The sequence below is a fragment of the Leiobunum rupestre genome, chromosome 4, assembly GCF_980474605.1.
Source record: "Leiobunum rupestre chromosome 4, qqLeiRupe1.1.hap1, whole genome shotgun sequence".
Taxonomy (NCBI): Eukaryota; Metazoa; Arthropoda; class Arachnida; order Opiliones; family Sclerosomatidae; genus Leiobunum; species Leiobunum rupestre.
The window spans coordinates 40189566-40202056 of record NC_143387.1 but is presented as its reverse complement, the minus strand read 5'-3'; positions in this window follow the sequence as shown (position 1 = coordinate 40202056).

Here is a 12491-nt window from a genome sequence, read left to right as displayed (position 1 = left end):
GTAAAGAGTCAAACCCTTTGGAGATAGCTCCTAAAGGGGAACGACGAGCACACAGCAGTCCTAGTAACCCGGCACAGCTGGCACCGGAGATCCCGGTGTGACTCCAAAGGGCCTGGAAACAGGACCACCGTGCCCTCATACGGAGGCCTGCCTCCCCACAGCAGGCTACCCAATCCGCCGAGGCGGCCAGTTTTCACGGACCCTCTCCGTTAGCCTGAGCCGAAACTCCGTTTCCAGCCACTACCTGACCGAAGTCGGAGGTGGATAGGATCAGTGCGCCACCGCCCTTATGGGTTACAAGAGCCGGACCTCTACTCCCCGGTAAAGCCACCAGTTATTGCACGCACTCTGACCCTTTAAGGGCCCCACTGGAAAGCAGTAAAAGGCTTATTAAACTAAATGAAAAATTAATTTTCATGGTATGATACCGAAAGATTTACAGGCGAATGGAGATATGATGATTACTTTATCTCTGGCTGCCGCTGCCACATTTCGTTTCTCTGCCCCAACTGGTTTGAGAGAGTGCCCAAGAGGGCTGTCCTTGATTTTATCTAATTTCTTTTAATTTTATGATTTAGTTTTAGAGTGGTTCAGACATTTCTAGAGTTTATCAGACATTTCTAGAGGTGTTCAGACATTTTTAGATGTGTTCAGACATTTTTTTCAGTTAAAAATAAGGGCTTTGGGTGGCAAAGAAAATAATGCTATTTCAGTTAGAAATATTCTTTTTTTTTAATTCAACTTACTTGTAATAGCAGTGGTGTAGTCGGGCCAGGGCGTCACCCCGGTGGTTATTTTCAAAGGCAGGGCGTCGCCCCGCCTGGGTTTTTCCATTTTCCAGGGCGCGACCTGCCTCTTTTTTTCAACTTGCCAGGGCGCGTCTTGCTTCTATTTCGCAAATCGTTTTTCTCGAATAATTTTTAGGACTACACCACTGTGTAATAGTCAAGACCATTCTTCAATTTGCCTTTTACGTAAAGGCTATTTTCAAAACACAAACACTTCAAATAAGATTCCAAGATAAAACCCTGATTTAATGGCATTAAAAGTCGCTAGATGACTTGGGTCTAAGGTGGTGCCTTGGGTATTAGCCTAGCAGATTATTATTATTACCTGTTGTACACAATTCACCTTGAGTTATGGAAGCGAAGATTCCTTATTACCGACCCGGTTCGACCGAAATGTTCGTTCGTTTGTTAGTCAACTACCACTTGCATCCTGCCGAAGCCAGAATTTTAAAGTTTATAACACTCAAATCTATCGAGGGGCTTACCACTTCCTTAAATTCAGTACAGTGATTACAGCGAGTACAGTCTTTGGTAGTGCTAAATCTGTAATCGATTACGTACAGTCAAAGCTACGGATAGTGGTCAGCCCCTTGAAATCTATGGCGAGCGGTCTATGGGAATCTACGACCATCAGTCAGCGCGTTAAATATATTTATAATTTTCGTTGAGATTTTATATTAAAGGTCAAGAATTTGAAACTTTAAATAAATAAAAATAGGTTTCTTAAATAGTTAGAGTGCATTCATTCCAAGTGCCATAAAATAAATTAAAATGGGGTGTCTTATTAACCATCGTTATAAAACGTGCTTCTATTTTCGTGAGTTTGACGCGGAATAAATTTTAGACACACTGCTAGAGCTGTAATTCAAAATAACCATCGATACCGCAAATTGGATACCAAAAGCATAAAAAGCTGGTGTAACGGAACGACTGAACAAGAAGCTTTGTGGCAATTATAAACAAAGAAAACGACCATATACCACATCAGTTACCCCGCGTGCATTTTAGTCGTTACAGTGAATCACCGACATACGACGGTGTCGTTTCTATTACACTCTTAGAAAAAGGGTGTTTTGAGGGTTTGTCCTAGATCTCCCGGGTTCTTTGTAGAACTTTTAAGAGTTTTTAGTCATCGAAGAGGTTGTTTATACAACCTTAGGGTTTTATTTTTATCCTTTGGGTTTAGCATATAACCTTCGGGTTTTATTTTGGCTACAAAGGGTTTTATTTGGACCAGGTAGGGTTTTTTAATAACACGTAGGGTTTTTATTTGATCACGTACGGTGTTTGTTGACCGCAGAATGGGGTGTTTGTTGACCGCGGAATGGGGTGTTTGTTGACCGCGGAATGGGGTGTTTGTTGACCGCGGAATGGGGTGTTTGTTGACCGCGGAATGGGGTGTTTGTTGACCGCGGAATGGGGTGTTTGTTGACCGCTGAATGGGGTGTTTGTTGACCGCTGAATGGGGTGTTTGTTGACCGCGGAATGGGGTGTTTGTTGACCGCGGAATGGGGTGTTTGTTGACCGCGGAATGGGGTGTTTGTTGACCAATTATGGGTTTATTCTAGATCTTCAAATATTTAATATTTGAACCTTTTGGTATCACAACAACTTAATGCTTTTTATTGTTTGAAGTTTAAAATAGATCTTAATCAAGTTTCCATTTGACCCTTAAAGGGGAATTGTCACAACCCTAAAATTGGTTAAAAACCATTTAAATGGATAGAGGACTTCCGAAAATGGTTATACAAAAATTTCATGTTAATATTTCCAGTATTTGATTTATTATTAACAAGCAAATTTCGAGTTTATCCCCCCGACTCGAGAATCTCAGAACCGCTTGGTTGAACCTACCCGCAGCGCCATCTCGTGAACGAAATATTATTTTCCCCGGTTTTGTCGTTTTTCGGTCGGAACTGTCGTCTGCTACGACATTCTCCTTGAGGGAGCCTTTGATAAGGTCTCCAGCGCAGTTATACTTAAGGCTGCGAAAAGGTTTGGTATCAATGACACATTGTGCCTTTGGATCAAATCTATGTTAACTGACCGAAAAGTGGTATCCTCCTTGCTGGGTGACTCCCTTATCGTCTCCACCAGTCGTGGTTGCCCACAGGGGGGCGTTCTTTCTCCCCTTCTGTGGTGCCTGGTGGTGGATGAACTCGTTCGGAGGTTGAACAGGGGAGGATGCCGCTGTTTCGGTTACGCCGATGATATTGCTATTATCATTACTGGAAAATTCCCGGCAACAGTGAAGGACGTAATGAGGAGGGCCCTAGCATCAGTTGAGAGCTGGTGCAGGGAGGTCAACCTCATGGTTAATCCTAATAAGACTGTTTTGGTTCCTTTTACTCGTAGAAGGATAAAAGGTATGTTTGAGGGTATTTCCTTATTTGGAAAGGACCTAGTGGAGAGCACCGAGGTGAAGTACCTCGGGGTCATCCTGGATAGCAAACTAACATGGAAACCACACCTTGACTACATAGTCAAGAGGGGCAAAATGTTATTTTGGAGAACTAGAAGTGCAGTTGGCAAGACCTGGGGCTTAAGCCCCAGGACTGTGTACTGGCTGTACACCATGATCATCAGACCTATCCTGTCTTATGCAGCTGTGGTCTGGTGGCCAAGGGTTACTTTAAGGACTGTGCAGTTTGATCTGCGCACTCTGCAAAGGCTGGCTTGCGTCGGCATTACAGGAGCCATGAGAACAGCCCCAAGCGCTTCTCTGGAAATACTCCTGAATATGCTTCCTCTCCACCTTTTTATTGAGGAAGCTGCCCTTTTAGGTGCCTATAGGCTTAACCAAAATGGCTGGTGGAAGGCTAATAATTGGGAGCATAGCCATACCAAGCTCTTCCGAGATATGTCCAATCAGATGCCGATTTTAACAATGGGCTCTGATCTGATGGTTACTAAACTCCACTTTAGTGAACCTTTTGAGGTCAACTTCCCTAGCCGTGTGGAGTGGAGTCACTTGACCCTCGGTACCAGAGGAGAGATCGTCTGGTTCACTGATGGGTCTAAGACACACTATGGCACTGGTGCGGGGATTTATTGCCTTACTAATAATTTTGGCTTCTATGAAAGTCTAGGGATACACACTAGTGTATTCCAGGCTGAAATTTTTGCCATTTGCTCCTGTGTTGCTCACTGTTTACATCAGGGGTATCATGGGAAGGTTATCCAGATTTATTCAGATAGCCAGGCTGCTCTTAGAGCTCTCAGCCAGTATAGTATTCTTTCTAAACTGGTTTTTAGCTGCTTAGATCTCCTCTGCACTCTTGGGTTGCACAATAAAGTTCAACTTTGTTGGGTACCTGGGCATAAGGGGCATCTTGGGAACGAAAGGGCCGACGCCTTGGCCAAGGAAGGTGCGAGGGCTGGGTTCATTGGTCCAGAACCTGCTCTCCCCATCTCCCGAGGACTTGTACGCGGCTTAATCTCCAAGTTTATGTCGGATCGTCAACTCAGACAATGGTCTGAAATTGAGGGTCAAAGGCAGGCCAAAGAGTTCACTCTTGGCCCATCTAGGGAGAGAGCTAGAGAATTACTCTCGCTCTCTAGGTCCAGTATTAGGATTGTTACTGGCCTACTTACAGGTCACTGCCATCTTAACAGACATTTAACGCTTATTGGGGTCAGTGATGACCCGATTTGCAGATCTTGTCTAGCTGAGGAGGAAACTGCCTCACATGTACTCTGTAGCTGCGATTACTATGCAGCCCAGAGGTTTGAGCATTTGGGTATGCATCGGTTGGAGACGTATGACGTCTCTAATATCACGGCCGGGCAGATTTTAAGCTTTATGTCGGCAATAGGACTTACTTAAGTCAACCAGTTTGGGGATGCACAATGGACCTTAGGTCGAAGTGTTTGGCTTGCCACCCCACTCAATAATAATAATAATAATAATAATGGAACAAATATTATCCGGAATTCCTGTTAGGCTAACGGCTTAGTCGAACGCCAAATGCCTATGTTAGCTAAAACTATACGCACAGCTCTTCTGGAACGCACGAACTGGCAGGACGTGCTACCAAATTATTTGTAGAACTGCAGGGCCACGACTCATCCAAACTACTGGACAATCACCGGCGCTTCTTTTCTTCAATCGGTCCATCCAAACTAAACTACCTACGATTATACAACCTTCTCTGGTAGACCAGTGAGAAAACATGACCATGAAAAGAAGCTCCAAATGAAAAACTACTCTGATGAGAAACGCAATTAATCCCCTCATCTTATTCAAGTTGGTGACCGTGTGTTGCAATAAAAAATATAACGCAACAAGTTTGATCCTAGTTACGACCCACACCCATGGACAGTAATCGCCGTCAACAGATCAAGTATAACAGATCAAAACAAAGGGGAAAAACAGCTCAAGAGAAACTGTTCTCTATGAAAACCATTCAACCTCGGTCAAGGGAAGGAACGAGAAGTTGGGGTCAAACGAGATATATATGACAATCCCTGTGAACAGAAATATAAAAATTTTAAAAACAAATTGTTAGAATAGATAGTAAATTTATTAAAACTGAAATCGCAGTACTTCGGCAAGATATGCCTACAAGGCGGTACAAGATTTGAATTAACACCACTAATACCACCCTGCTGGGGAATAAATCAACAATGCTTTCCGAATCCATGTCCAAGTGTGCGTCCAAACCTTCGTCCACGTGAAGTCATTTGGCGTCCGGAACGATTTCAGCCATAACGCCCGGACCAAAGCTCAATGATTATTTGCCCATATTTATTTAAGTGATATAATTGGTTTTTTTTTTGTTTCATTTTGCAAAGGTAGGAATGTAATATTCTCTAGTTATAATGTTTTTATTAATACATTTGTTCGGAAAAATATATGCTCTAAAATTCAAACTTAACGTGCCACTCGTGAGCCAAAATAAAGCGCGTGGAGTAAAATAAAAAGGCAGTTAGGATTGAACCTCAGTACTGTAAAGATATAAATAAAATTTAACTATCTTTAATTAATTTAAACAAATAACAGTTAAGCTATATCATCTAACAATACAAGAATCTCAAAGACATGAAAACCATGATGACCTTCACTTGGAAACTATAGATCGATTTCTGGGGACTATGGAAGACTCGGGGTTCCGTCTTGGCAAGAAGTGTTCATTTATGCTGTCTGAAGTCGAATACCTGGGTCACAAGATTACCAAGGATGGAATTCAGCCGACAGAGGACAAGGTCGAGGGCATGGTCAAAGCTCAACTACCGAAGGACCAAACGCAGTTGCGAGCATTTCTTGGAGCCTTGAATTTTTTCGGCAAGTTTCTACCTAATTTATCCGAAGTTCTGGGTCCAATTCACAGGTTACTTCGGGACAACGTTCCCTGGAAATGGGACTCTGAATGTCAAGTTGCATTCATTGAAGCCAAGAAGTTTCTGATTTCGCCGCCGGTGTTGACACACTATGACCCAAGGTTACCTGTCGAACTTTACTGCGACGTATCAAGCTATGGCGTGGGAGGCGTCTAAGTCAAAGTTACTAGAGGCAGTATCAAACATCCAATCGCCTTCGCTTCAAGGAAACTATCGACTGCGGAATCCAAATATGCAAAGATCGACCAAGAAGCGTTAAAAAAATCCGCCAGTACCTTTTCAGCTGACATTTCACACTTTGGACCGACCATAGGCCATTAGTTATGCTATTCAAGTCCAACGCACCAATTCCATTCACACTATCATTACAAATGCAGAGATGAGTAATCTTCGTGACTGGTTATCAATACGACATCAAGCTCCTGAAGTCTACCGACAATGTAATAATCGATATGCTCTCCCGATTGCCCGTCAAGGTTACGGACACCAATTGCCAAGGAGAATGTCGTAGCAGACGACAGTTCCGACCGAAAAACGACAAAACCGGGGAAAATAATATTTCGTTCACGAGATGGCGCTGCGGGTAGGTTCAACCAAGCGGTTCTGAGATTCTCGAGTCGGGGGGATAAACTCGAAATTTGCTTGTTAATAATAAATCAAATACTGGAAATATTAACATGAAATTTTTGTATAACCATTTTCGGAAGTCCTCTATCCATTTAAATGGTTTTTAACCAATTTTAGGGTTGTGACAATTCCCCTTTAAGGGTCAAATGGTAACTTGATTAAGATCTATTTTAAACTTCAAACAATAAAAAGAATTAAGTTGTTGTGATACCAAAAGGTTCAAATATTAAATATTTGAAGATCTAGAATAAACCCATAATTGGTCAACAAACACCCCATTCCGCGGTCAACAAACACCCCATTCCGCGGTCAACAAACACCCCATTCCGCGGTCAACAAACACCCCATTCCGCGGTCAACAAACACCCCATTCCGCGGTCAACAAACACCCCATTCCGCGGTCAACAAACACCCCATTCCGCGGTCAACAAACACCCCATTCTGCGGTCAACAAACACCGTACGTGATCAAATGAAAACCCTACGTGTTATTAAAAAACCCTACCTGGTCCAAATAAAACCCTTTGTAGCCAAAATAAAACCCGAAGGTTATATGCTAAACCCAAAGGATAAAAATAAAACCCTAAGGTTGTATAAACAACCTCTTCGATGACTAAAAACTCTTTAAAGTTCTACAAAGAACCCGGGAGATCTAGGACAAACCCTCAAAACACCCTTTTTCTAAGAGTGTAATAGAAACGACACCGTCGTATGTCGGTGATTCACTGTAACGACTAAAATGCACGCGGGATAACTGATGTGGTATATGGTCGCTTTCTTTGTTTATAATTGCCACAAAGCTACTTGTTCAGTCGTTCCGTTACACCAGCTTTTTTATGCTTTTGGTATCCAATTTGCGGTATCGATGGTTATTTTGAATTACAGCTCTAGCAGTGTGTCTAAAATTTATTCCGCGTCAAACTCACGAAAATAGAAGCACGTTTTATAACGATGGTTAATAAGACACCCCATTTTAATTTATTTTATGGCACTTGGAATGAATGCACTCTAACTATTTAAGAAACCTATTTTTATTTATTTAAAGTTTCAAATTCTTGACCTTTAATATAAAATCTCAACGAAAATTATAAATATATTTAACGCGCTGACTGATGGTCGTAGATTCCCATAGACCGCTCGCCATAGATTTCAAGGGGCTGACCACTATCCGTAGCTTTGACTGTACGTAATCGATTACAGATTTAGCACTACCAAAGACTGTACTCGCTGTAATCACTGTACAGAATTTAAGGAAGTGGTAAGCCCCTCGATAGATTTGAGTGTTATAAACTTTAAAATTCTGGCTTCGGCAGGATGCAAGTGGTAGTTGACTAACAAACGAACGAACATTTCGGTCGAACAGGGGTCGGTAATAAGGAATCTTCGCTTCCATAACTCAAGGTGAATTGTGTACAACAGGTAATAATAATAATCTGCTAGGCTAATACCCAAGGCACCACCTTAGACCCAAGTCATCTAGCGACTTTTAATGCCATTAAATCAGGGTTTTATCTTGGAAACTTATTTGAAGTGTTTGTGTTTTGAAAATAGCCTTTACGTAAAAGGCAAATTGAAGAATGGTCTTGACTATTACACAGTGGTGTAGTCCTAAAAATTATTCGAGAAAAACGATTTGCGAAATAGAAGCAAGGCGCGCCCTGGCAAGTTGAAAAAAGAGGCAGGTCGCGCCCTGGAAAATGGAAAAACCCAGGCGGGGCGACGCCCTGCCTTGGAAAATAACCACCGGGGTGACACCCTGGCCCGACTTCACCACTGCTATTACAAGTAAGTTGAATTAAAAAAAAATTCTAACTGAAATAGCATTATTTTCTTTCCCACCCAAAGCCCTTATTTTTAACTGAAAAAATGTCTGAACACATCTAAAAATGTCTGAACACCTCTAGAAATGTCTGAAAAACTCTAGAAATGTCTGAACCACTCTAAAACTAAATCATAAAATTAAAAGAAATTAGATAAAATCAAGGACAGCCCTCTTGGGCACTCTCTCAAACCAGTTGGGGCAGAGAAACGAAATGTGGCAGCGGCAGCCAGAGATAAAGTAATCATCATATCTCCATTCGCCTGTAAATCTTTCGGTATCATACCATGAAAATTAATTTTTCATTTAGTTTAATAAGCCTTTTACTGCTTTCCAGTGGGGCCCTTAAAGGGTCAGAGTGCACTGAGAGAAAAATATTCGATCGATTTTACAGGAAAATCAAGGACCCAAGAGTGTCCATGTCTTTACGTAGATTGTACCTGGCCTTTCGTGAAATCTATGTACGTCGAAAAATATGTATATATTACAGTAAAAAGTTTACGGTAGATGATATTATTTTCACAGGAAAATATAAAAAAAATTACAGTAGGTAACTCTGTACATTTTACATAAACTCTAGAAAAGTTTCGAGTTAAAAACATGTAAAATGGACCAAACGCCGTGGCAGACGATAGCCAGATCTCAGCCAATCAGAGCTCAAAGAGTGGTTCTGCCAAGAATTTAATGTCACCAGAGAGAATGACGTCACCCATCTCCCACTATAGTAGCAGAATCAAGAAGGATTATTATCCTCCTTGGCGGAACCACTCTACGGCCTCTCATTGGCTGAAGGTTCAAAATGAACTGGCGTCAAGCTCGGCCGTAGGCGGCAGCATTCTAGTTACCTATGAGATTTCTATGGAACCAGCTAAAGAGCCTCGATCATATCATATCCTAACACCAAACGGCACTGTTCGTCGCAACAGGTTTCACCTAGTTCCTATCCCAGAAGGTTCAACCGGAGAAACGAACGACGTCGAATCTAGTCAACGAAGTTCGCCAGTCAAAACGTATAATACCTCGTACACGGCAAATCAAGCAGTTGTCGTCACCAGAGCACGAACTCTCCAAGGGAGATCCAATCAAAGACCAGACGACAACTCTTCCAGATCAGTTCCTCCAGATGATTCGAATCGTCCCGAAGTTCCGGCAGAAGACGTTGATCGACTTACAGTTCCCACACCAACTGAAACCATTACCAGTTCGTCAACCGCAACCTCGACATCGAGCGTAAGGAACGATTCGTCTCCGAAGAAAATTCACTCGAGATCCGGACGCGAAATCAGGAAACCGATCCGATATAGTTCTAGTATTGTGTAACGGAACTAAAGGAAGGATGTTGCATGATGACGTTTGTCTATATTTTAGACTAGTGTATTTTTAGATTGTAAATATTGTTTTTTTAACCGCATATAAATACGGCCGGTAGAATATGAATCGGCAGTCATTTACTCTCTGTCATTTCAACCTGTAACTTCAATAGAGCTAATAATACCTCCTCAAAAGTTATTACGTATGAAATTCTTTAGTTAACGGTAGCTAACTAAACAGCCATGGTCATCGCTTTGTCCATGGAACTCGCCAACAAGGATGCCTATGGTTAACGAAAGTTCTGTTCCGGTTCAATCAGTTCACTCCACCGAAGCACGAGCTACGAAGCCTTTTGCGATCAAAGAACCTTGTTTACGATGTGAACGACGAAATCATGTACCGGACGACTGCTTTGCCAAGGAAAAGGAATGCCACAACTGTAAAAGAAAGGGCCACTATTCAACTGTATGCCACTCCAAAAAAGCCACTAAAGAGTCAAAACCATCGAAAGGGCGAAGGAAGAAGGGGAGACCCAAGGACGTCAAGGTGATCACTACTGAGGACAACGATAATGTACTGATGTTTCATTTGGATAACGATTCTGAGCCACCGATCATGCTTAGAATCAAGGCCCGGGGCGTCAATATTGACATGGAACTGGATACGGGGCTAGTATCTCGGTGCTTTCGTCAAAAGATTTCCAGCGCTATTTCGAATGCCCATTGCAGTCCACGAATGTTACTCTCCAACCCTTAGGAAAGTTTTCTTCGCCAATTTAACTCTGTCACTCTTGCCCATGAATTATATGTGGTCAAGGAGAATGAGCGACCATTACTCGAACGAATCTTCTTCCGCCAATTTAAAGTTAAACTGGAAGATGTGCTTAACTTGTTTCCGATGGTTTGCGCTCAGAGGCTTACACTCAAACCAGTACCAATTTGCCGAGCTTTCTCTACGACCAGAGGCAAAGCCTATTTTCAAGAAACCACGAACAATTCCGATTGCATTATTTCAACGACGCCTGCAAGAAGAATGGACTTAAATACCCGTTAGGTGTCTGATTGGGCTACGCCAATTGTACCAGTTATTAAGAAGAATAGGGATGTCCGAAACTGCGCCGATTACACTGTCCTAATCTCATGGTAGAGCAATATCCCCTACCGACGGCTCAGAAGCTACTTAGCAACCTGGCCAGAAGTTCACCAAGTAAGATTGGACGACGACGCACAGAAGATTTGTACCATCAGTACACATATGAACTCTTCGCAATAACACGTCTGATGTATGGCATTGCATCTGCACCAGCTATCTTCCAACGCATTATGGAACAAATATTATCCGGAATTCCTGTTAGGCTAACGGCTTAGTCGAACGCCAAATGCCTATGTTAGCTAAAACTATACGCACAGCTCTTCTGCTACCAAATTATTTGTAGAACTGCAGGGCCACGACTCATCCAAACTACTGGACAATCACCGGCGCTTCTTTTCTTCAATCGGTCCATCCAAACTAAACTACCTACGATTATACAACCTTCTCTGGTAGACCAGTGAGAAAACATGACCATGAAAAGAAGCTCCAAATGAAAAACTACTCTGATGAGAAACGCAATTAATCCCCTCATCTTATTCAAGTTGGTGACCGTGTGTTGCAAAAAAAAATATAACGCAACAAGTTTGATCCTAGTTACGACCCACACCCATGGACAGTAATCGCCGTCAACGGATCAAGTATAACAGATCAAAACAAAGGGGAAAAACAGCTCAAGAGAAACTGTTCTCTATGAAAACCATTCAACCTCGGTCAAGGGAAGGAACGAGAAGTTGGGGTCAAACGAGATATATATGACAATCCCTGTGAACAGAAAAGATTTTACCACAGCCACCTATCGCATTTAAGGTAAGAAGCCACCAACGGTCGAAATATAAAAATTTTAAAAACAAATTGTTAGAATAGATAGTAAATTTATTAAAACTGAAATCGCAGTACTTCGGCAAGATATGCCTACAAGGCGGTACAAGATTTGAATTAACACCACTAATACCATCCTGCTGGGGAATAAATCAACAATGCTTTCCGAATCCATGTCCAAGTGTGCGTCCAAACCTTCGTCCACGTGAAGTCATTTGGCGTCCGGAACGATTTCAGCCATAACGCCCGGACCAAAGCTCAATGATTATTTGCCCATATTTATTTAAGTGATATAATTGGTTTTTTTTTGTTTCATTTTGCAAAGGTAGGAATGTAATATTCTCTAGTTATAATGTTTTTATTAATACATTTGTTCGGAAAAATATATGCTCTAAAATTCAAACTTAACGTGCCACTCGTGAGCCAAAATAAAGCGCGTGGAGTAAAATAAAAAGGCAGTTAGGATTGAACCTCAGTACTGTAAAGATATAAATAAAATTTAACTATCTTTAATTAATTTAAACAAATAACAGTTAAGCTATATCATCTAACAATACAAGAATCTCAAAGACATGAAAACCATGATGACCTTCACTTGGAAACTATAGATCGATTTCTGGGGACTATGGAAGACTCGGGGTTCCGTCTTGGCAAGAAGTGTTCATTCATGGTCAAAGCTCAACTACCGAAGGACCA